The following is a 9,490-nucleotide window of genomic DNA, read 5'->3' as shown; positions in this document are numbered from 1 at the left end:
ATCTTATAGGAAAAAAAAAAAAAGTCAAGGATGTTTGATCTTTCCTCTTCTTATATTATAAATGTATTTCAACTCAAATCCAGCCTTAACCTTTCCCATCCCTATCTATGAAAAATGTCTCTCTTATCAAAGCTAATATCTCTATCTTGTGTCTTTTCTGAGACCTTCCTCCCGTGGTTATTTATTCTTTCCAATATCTTTAATGCCCCTTCTCCTACATCCATAAGCATGGTTGTGCCCCATCCTAAAACATAAAATTGCTTGTAGGTTAGGATTCTATCTATAACTTATCATCTCTGATTCTACAAAATGTAGTGTAAACCAGGGATCAACAAACTTTCTCTTAAAACCTAGATAGTAAATGTTTTAGCCTTTGTAGGTAGGTCATAGTCACTGCTCCTACTTAACTCAGTAGTTGGGGCATAACTGTTTATCTTGTCCTCCACTGTCATCCAAGTCTAACTATTTATTTTCTCTATCCTGATTAGTACAATAATCCCTTGACTCCTTTATCTCTCTGTAGAGGTTTCTCCTTTTTCAATATCTCCCTCTTAAGTTTTTACTTTTTAACATTGCTGGTGATATTTTTGCAAATTGTAAACATTATATAAATCCATGCCTATAATTAGTTAATAGATTATCCTTGAGAATAAAATACTGACTCAACCCAGAGAGAGAAGGGGTAATATTTCCTGATATTATTCTTGTCCATTTATTCTAGCTCCTCTCCGGATATTCTGGACTTCTTGTAACAATCCAAAAGTTGCTTAAATTACTGCTGTATGCTTTCTTACTTCTATATGTTTTGTTTTTTTCAGATTTTTACAATGTATATTTATTTATTTAGTTAGTTAGTTATTTAGTTAATTAGTTAGTTAGTTAGTTTTATCATGGTGACATTGGTTAATAAAATCCAGTAAGTTTCAGGTGTACAATTAAACAGTAAGCCATATATATATACATTGCATTGTGTGTTCACCTCCCATAGCTAGATTTCTCTCTGTTACCACATATTTGACCCTTTTTGTTTCATCTACATCCTCCTCCCCTCCACTTTCTGATAAGCTTCTGATAGTCTCTTGTCCATGTTCATGAGTCTCTGTTTGTTTGTCCTCTTTGTTTGTTGCTTTTATCCTACATATAAGTGATATCATGTGGTTTTCAACTTTTTTTGAGTTATTTTGTTTAGCACGATTATATATATATATGTAGGCCAGATATTTTCATTTTATAAGCTACAGTGTGTGTGTGTATATATATATATATTAGCCAGGCTAATATACAATATATATATTAGCCAGGTGTCTTCATTTTATTAGCTACAGTATAGACCCTAGAGCTGTCTCATTCCTTCCGCTCCTCTCCCCCACCCCACATGGAGTCAGGCCTTCCCAGAATCCCCCGCTTTTGCTGCCTGGGCCTGCTGGAACTCCTGCTTTTGCTGAGCAAGGGTCTTCCTCTGTTGCTCTGACTGCCACTCGAGGTCCCGGAACTGGAATTCATAATGCTTAATTTCAGCTGTGATATAGTCCAGCCTCTTCCTCACTGTAACCCAAGCCTCCCCGAGCTCCTGTTTGACCAGCACAGGGCCCAGAAGTTTAAAAACTATGTTGGACCCAGCCAGCAGGGCCAGTTCCTCCTTCATGATATTATTTTCTGTTAGTCGTGCTTCAAGCTTCTGCCACCCTGACATGAATTTACTCAAGTCCTTTTGAGGCTGTTTTTTCTCCACTTTTCCCGGTAGCTTCTTCTAGATCAGCTTAGCCATGGCAGAGATGAAAGCATTCTCCCTTCAGTATTCATAAACTCGGAAGCTGATTATATGCTTTTACCTAGGCTATTTCCTCTTTCTGTATAGTCTCATCTACCCAACTATAACTTTTAATTCTCTATGCAAGGATGTGGAAACACTTAGCTTTCTGTGTTAAGAAGTTCTTTTAGGACTTGTACATTACTGATCATGTTGTATTTTACTTCTCTCAGTGCAGTATATTGAATATATAAACTCAAAGACATACAGCAACACTGTTGCAAACCATGCAGTACTGAATCATGTTTAGCAACACATGACTCCAACCCTCTTGATGTTGTGAGTCATCTGGATTTTCTAGCAGCTTTCTCAGCTTCTGTCTCATTTTCAACACCATAAGAATCAATGACTCACTTACATGGCCTCAAGAAGCTGCAAGAAACTGAACAATGGGAATCTTCTTATCTGTAGTTGCAAACCTTTTTCCTTCTTCGCATGGTCTGTTCCAGCAAGGCTACTGCCTTGAGAAATAGTCAGACAAAAAACTGGCAGCATGTCGAGTTCTTCCTAGAACTTCCTCTTCATGTAGTTCAATAGTGACAACAAGGAAGATCTTTGGGTTTCTCCAGCTCATCCAGAATCTAGACCAAAAGTGAGATGCTAGTATGTCTTTCTCGCAGCTCCTTCTAGTTCTTTCTAGCAACTCTTTTGGGAGTCGCTTCCTGGAATATAGCCTGAGATCTAGTCTTTAATTCACAGACAACAAAATAATCCTCAGTTTATATTCTACTACACCTTAAAGACCGTCTTTAAGCCAATTCCACACTTACAACCTTGACTCTCTCTTTAGCCCTAGACCCATTTATTATAATAAATATTAGGAATCTTCACTTGAACAGTCACCTAATTCCCAAACTCCACTAGATCCACATAGTTTATCAAACCAGAAATCTGGGTATCGACTTCAAATTTTCTTCATCTCTCACCGTCATTCTCTCCAATCAATCACTAACTCTTGTCCTGCAGCTATTAAATATATCTCAATTCCATCTACTTTAGTTTATTTGTATGCCAAACCTCAACTCAAAATCATTTCTCACTTGGATTATTGTAATTATTTACTAAGTGGTCTCTCTGGTGACAATTTTATACTTTTTAAATCTATTCTCCATACTATAGACAGAATAACCTTTCTAAAAAAGCACATTGAATGTCTGCATATGTCTTATTGGAACAATTCTAATGTGACCTTGCTTATCTCTTAACCTTATTCCCTAACATTTATTTCACTTTCTGCCTCTATATTTACATTCCCTCGGGACCATGGTTTCACCAGCATCTACAGACTTCTAGTTTCCATTTTCTTGACTGCTTCTGTCAGGGTCTTTGCATAAACCATTTATTCTGCTTAGACTATCCCTTCACCTTTTCTCTAACCCAACTTCTCTCCTTCAATAACCAAATCTTACTCATGTTCCTCATGATCTTTCCCTGAACTACCAAGACAGTTCTGTATACCTCTTGAAAGTCTTTATATAACCCTTCACTTTCCTTTGTCACCCATATTGTAAACAGCTGCTTATTGGTCTGTATACTTCTCTAGACATTAAGTTCCATGATGACAAAACTGCGACTTGTTTTTAATTCTATATCAAGAGCTTATTACATAGTAACTGATTAACCTAAGATAAATGAATAAATAAAAGAAAAATTACTGTGTTGATGAAAAATCAAAAACAGATTTGAGAGGTATTAGAGCATCATAAATATTTCAGGAAGAAGCTATCTTCAAACTGCCCATTCTCCTACTTGATAGAATAAAAGATCATATAAATTGGGTTAACAAACAGATAAACTATTTATTGACTATCGAACTCTATATGGAATTTATAAATATAGTTCAAGCCTTTGTATAGCAAAGTGTATTGTTTAACATTATAATCTTTTTCATTTTAAAGGTCCTATACTTTTTTTGAGGACCAATTTTTTTATGGATTTCTCCATAATTATTTGAATTTTTCAACACGTTAAGCAGAGATATCTGGGTTTAAAATTAGAGAAGAATTTTTCTAGAATAGAAAAAAAACTATGAAAAGACAATGAAAACATTCACAAAGAAGTGGACTACAGAATTTCTGTAGTGCCATGACTCGATTGAAAAACTTAACGTTAAAAAAAAAAAAAAACTGTTACTAATATAGTTTTCTATTTGGCAGTACAATTATTTGAATATCATCAGAATCTGTAAAAGAAAATTAGAAAATGCAATGCTGCAGATCCTTCATTTGTTGAGTAATTTTAAAGTAAGAACAACAAAGCACATGATACAAGCTTATTTAAATACTGAATAAGTCTATTAAATATTGCTTAATTTTTAAAAGTTTATTAATAAAGTTAATCCTGGAAACCCATATTAGTGTTTCTGCATTCTCTTTCTGCCAACAAATATGCAAGGATAAAAGGAAGGTATACATTCTCTCTGTTTGCTACACATGAATTTAAATATATATATATATATCCATATAAAAACTTTTACTGGTTTAGTTTCAAGGAATTTGCTGCTCACTTATTTACTACTTGAAAAATATTTATAATATATCTTCCTTGGTTTTTATAGACTTAAAATATTTGAAAACAAGCATTCTAGTTTACTTTTCTACTCAGATCTTCCTTGGTTTTCAATTCATTTTCTCCTCATCTCTGAAAGCATCAGTGCTAAATGAGAGTGGATTTTAAGTTGTCAATAAAACACACATACACAGATAGAAAAGTGTTTGTCATCTATATACATGATTTACTGACTAAAAATTTAACATTCACTGGTTAACACTCTAAAAGAAAAGAATTCATTTATAGAAAGGCATTCAGAGTTGCTAGCTAGAACTGTATTTTCTTACCATCTCATTTAATGTATTAGGATGAAATGGTAATGAGAATAATAGAAGGGAAAAAATGTAGTTTAGGGTGACAAGATGATTAGTATGCTGTACATCAGAAAGTCTGCTTCAAAAACTGGCTTTCATAATGTTGAGGAAGGAGTATATAATTATAGTCATCTGGGTATCCAAAAATACCAGGCCCATGAAAACAGGCACCTATTACATCTAACTAGGTACCCAAGGAATTAGTAGATAGGAGACAATAGTACTGAGTGTAATCCTTTCTTAACTCTGTTAAAGAATATTTCATTTACTTGAATGCAATAATGAAGATTTAGATAATTCTTTTCCAGAGTCAAAACTAAGTTCTCATGTTTCATATACCTATAACAGAGGAATATAGTTTAACATGAGAAGATTGGAGGGATGACTGCTTAGAGAGGCTTCAGTGGAAGATAAAAGTGGAACCCTAGCAAGCAAAGGGAAAAACATTGACATCAATAGTAAAGACAAAAATAGGAAAACAAACAAACATGAATAATGAATAAGAGAAAAGGTCTTTGCCGGAGGTTAGGGGGTAAGAGTATCTTAGTAAAATATATTTCTTAGTAGAATGTAACTGAAGTCTCAGAATAACTTAAGGAACAAAGCACACAGCCGAAGATGTGATACAAACGATCCTCCATGCACACAATAAATCCTAAAAAGATAATCCAGATGGCCAGATTTTTCATTACCTAGTGGAAATAGCAAATACTGTGCATTTGGATGTGGGTGGCAATTTAAGCACAGACTTCCTGTTAATTAACTTTATTTTCCGATTGTTTTTTGGTCTTATCTGGGAGATATCTGTCACCATCTCTTTTGATTATAGAAGATAGTTTATTTCTCAGAACAATATGATTTGTAAGAAACACCTGAAAGAAGATTCTAAATTTTTTTAGTTTGCTATAGAATACTGGTCATGATTTGGATAAAACTTCATATGAGTTCTCTGCCTACATTTTATCTTCTGGGCGGGAGCCAGAGTTTATGTTACAATGACTTCATACTACACAGGGCATATGTTAATTTCTGCAGTGGTTAAGCTGAATCCTTCACTAGTCTTGAATTGAAGTAAGTACTGCACATCCCTCTCTCTGGATAGAGGAGTTGATGGGGATTACAACAGAGATGTCTCCAAAATCGCACATAGAGATTTCCTCCTCATAGTGTCTCCTCTTTCACCTTACACTTAAACTGGCTGAGAGGTATACCAATTGTAAAACTAGTTTTTGCCATTTCCTTGGAAATTTCTGTAGTTTAGTTGAACATCAAAGTTTAATAAGCATTATCTTGTTTGTGTTAGATAAAATTTCAATAAGAATTCATTATTAAATAGTTTGGGTATAGAATTATTAGATTTGAAATAATAATCCTTGAGAATAATTAATATCCTTTAGTGTATCCATGAAAATTAATAAATTTTGAGAAATTTGAAACAATTGTTTTTTTTCTTTTTCATCTTGCTTCTAATCTTGCCATTAGGTCATTTCTACATTCCAGGACCAGCATGATTGTTATTTTTGTGTGTGTGTGTATTTTTTATCCTATAAGCTTTTAAACTTACTTCCTTTGTAGTTCTTTAAACTATATATTATGTTCCTTGGTATGGATAATGTTTTCCTTCATTACTTCAGTTCTGGAAAATTTAATTATAAAATAGTATTCATTATTTTTTGCCCTTACATTTGTTTTTTTTCTTTTTGCAAAGACTGATAATGAATGTTAAGACTTAAAGATCAATGCTCTAATTTTCTATTTTCTAACTCCTTATTATTTTGTTCCAACTTGTAGATTATTTCTTCAAACTTATCTTTCTATCTTTTAAGCTTTAAAAGTTTGCTCTCATGTTTTTTTTTTTAATTTCAAAATACTTCCTCATTCTCTGAATATTCTTTTCTCTTTTTTAATAGATTTATTTATTTTTTCTCTATGGCTATTAAGTTCTTTGACTTTTTTTCTGTTCTCTGTAGTTTTTTGTTTCCTAAAAAAATTATACTTTTATTAATTCTGAATATTGTTTTTCACATCAAATGCTTTTCTCAGCTGTCTGATGACCACTGGTATGAGACACTTAAATATTTATTTGGAAATTCCATCCATAGGTGGAGTTTATACTTCAATGTTGTTCCCTGTAGGTTGACTGGGCATGGTGTTAAAGAAAATTCAAATCTTAGTATTGGAAATCTCCAAAGTTCTACCAGAGGGCCAGAATGAAATATGTCTGACTTAAATTATCTGAGAGCCAATATGAGAAAGAGTGCTGAGAATCTCACTACTCAAAAACGTAGATTTCCTACTTCCTATATCTCTTTTTAGCCCTCATTCATAACTTTCCTTTTTGCCCGATGTCTTTAATTCTTGGGAATCTTCTGGTCTGAAAATCTTCATGAAGCAATCCTCTCATGTCATGACTGTGCTAAGGTACAAGAGGAGATCTGATGCACTTTAACCACACTTTGAAGATTTTCGACCAATCTTTTCTTTTTCATTTACATTTCATAACCCTGCCTTGTTCTACTTATAATTCCTGAACGTCTCCAAAGTGTCTTGTTTCTCATTACCTTCCTGTTATGCGACATAGAAAGTTTCAGCTAAATTGGCACTTCTTCATTTGCTTTGCAACATTTGTCATTGTTTTTCATCAGCAGTTGTCATCTTTCCTATTCTTCTTGTCAGGTGTACATCATTTTACCTTCTAATTTGATTTTTGAGAAAGACTTTAGTGGAGAAGGGAGGAGATAGAACAGAGATTAATGTGTATTTTCAATCCACCATATAGATCTAGGTGAACCCATCTGTATTAGCTTTCTAGGGCTGCCAAAATGAAATATACAGACTGAGTGGCATCAGCAACAGAAATGTATATCCTTACAATTCTTGGGACTACAAGTCTGTGATCAAAGTACTGTCAGAGTTGGTTACTTTTAAGAAATCTCCTTGGCTTGCAGATGCCTTTCATCTATCCCTATGTCTTTGCATTTTCTTCCCTCAGTGTGGGTCTGTGTTCTAATCTCCTCTTCTATAACCACTCATAGTGAATTAATGCCTAATGACCTCACTTTACTTTAATTAACCTCTTTAAAGATTCTATCTCCAAAAGAACCACATTCTGACAGACTGGGTGCTAGTATTTCCACATGTGAATTTGGAAGGACGCTGTTCAGCCCGTAATACCATCTATGGTAGAATTAAGAATGATCCAAAACCTGAAGTCAAAAGAATGTTACCAGGATGTGTCAGACTTTTAATAGCAGATACCAGTACTACACAAAGGAAATAGGAGGGTTGAGACAAGCAGGTTGGACAGAGCTGTAGAAGAATATGATCCAGGGGGATAGACTGTAAATGAGTAATCTTATACATATATAAAGCACAGAAATAAAAGTTCTTAAAGATAAGAATTGGAGACAGCAGGATCCAAGTACAAATAACCAAGGACCAATCCCACAGGCAAAAATATAGCATTACAGTAGCAGTAAGTGTGAATAGAGAGTATCTCCCAAAACTCATTTACCAATTTATAAAACAATGATTACTATCAGCACTGAAACCAAGGTTAGAGCAGGAGAAGACTGACTTGATTTTGTCATATGGAGGATTTGTTATATGGCTATTTACATTTTCAACAACCAACAAAACTGAGTTTAAAAGATTATTTAGTGACTATAAAGTTTAGAAGGGCATGGAAGAATATTATATCAGTTATCCTAAGTAGTTAATGTTATAAAACACTCAATAATTATATTAAACTTGCAATGGGTGCTCTCTAAATAGATTTAGGTTGAGAGGTAACATATTGAAACTTCTTAAGTATACTATGCCACCATATTCCTAACTTTTGTTAGAATTATTTTTTTCCTCTTGGCTTGTCCCCAGTCGATGAATCATGTTGTTTATCCCAGGGAAACAAATGTCCCATGTCTCTAGTAAGTGATAATCTATTTCTAATGCAGCGTCAGCTGCATATGCCTTCCAGCCATTAAAATGATGCTTAGCTGATGCAGTCTAAACTGTAATTCTGTTATTTTATTTTTGTAAACTAAAGACTAACAATATAGAATACAAATCTTTTCCTTGCTACCACTTGTATTATCTTACCTCACATTAGGGGGCGGGGGGGAAACCATAAAAGGCTTATTAAATTGACTAAAGAACCTAATAGCAGTAAGACAGTTATTTAAGCATCAGAGTTGACAAGTAAATGTAGCGAAAGCTGCCAAAAATCAGAGTTACAATTACTTATGATGATTTTGATTATCTGGCTGAGGGTAAACCTATAATATTGTGAAAAGTGCCTGAGGAGACCTAGTCCTGGCCCTTAATCCGAAGAATGCCCAAGTCTAAATATTGACTGATGATTTGCTTTCTTCTCTTAGAGAATCTCAAGGGAATGGCACTATAAAGAAAGAAAGCCAAGTTTACAAAATCTGAGCCTTGGAATAAACACAAAATAAGAATGCAGTTCTTTCTTAGTATTAAAAATCAATTCTTGTGCTAAAAATAAAATACCTGTCTCCTATATAAGCAAAATGTCAAGACTTAGATTTAGTTTTTTCACACATTTGATATTAATTACACTTTTAAGTGATATATATGTTCTGAAACCTTAGTAATTCAATTCAAATTTGGAAATTCATACTTATCAAGATTAAATTAATCTGGTTATATTTTTTCATGTATATATTTATATTATGCATCCTTAAATAATATTCCAAATGAATATACATTTGAAGTGTTTATACTTTTTTGCCCACATGAAAATGCATGGAAATATTCAATAAATTATAAACACTTCTTCAAATTTATATTAAATGGA

At 33.5% G+C, this 9,490-nt stretch overlaps 1 pseudogene; it reads right to left on the bottom strand.

Moving 5' to 3' along the window:
• Positions 1 to 1,381: 1,381 nt before the first annotated feature.
• On the bottom strand, positions 1,382 to 1,768 carry LOC105288361 (annotated as a pseudogene).
• Positions 1,769 to 9,490: the final 7,722 nt, after the last annotated feature.

Source organism: Pteropus vampyrus, unplaced genomic scaffold, assembly GCF_000151845.1.
Source record: "Pteropus vampyrus isolate Shadow unplaced genomic scaffold, Pvam_2.0 Scaffold17, whole genome shotgun sequence".
NCBI classification, from domain to species: Eukaryota; Metazoa; Chordata; class Mammalia; order Chiroptera; family Pteropodidae; genus Pteropus; species Pteropus vampyrus.
This window is presented reverse-complemented; position numbering and strand designations above follow the sequence as displayed.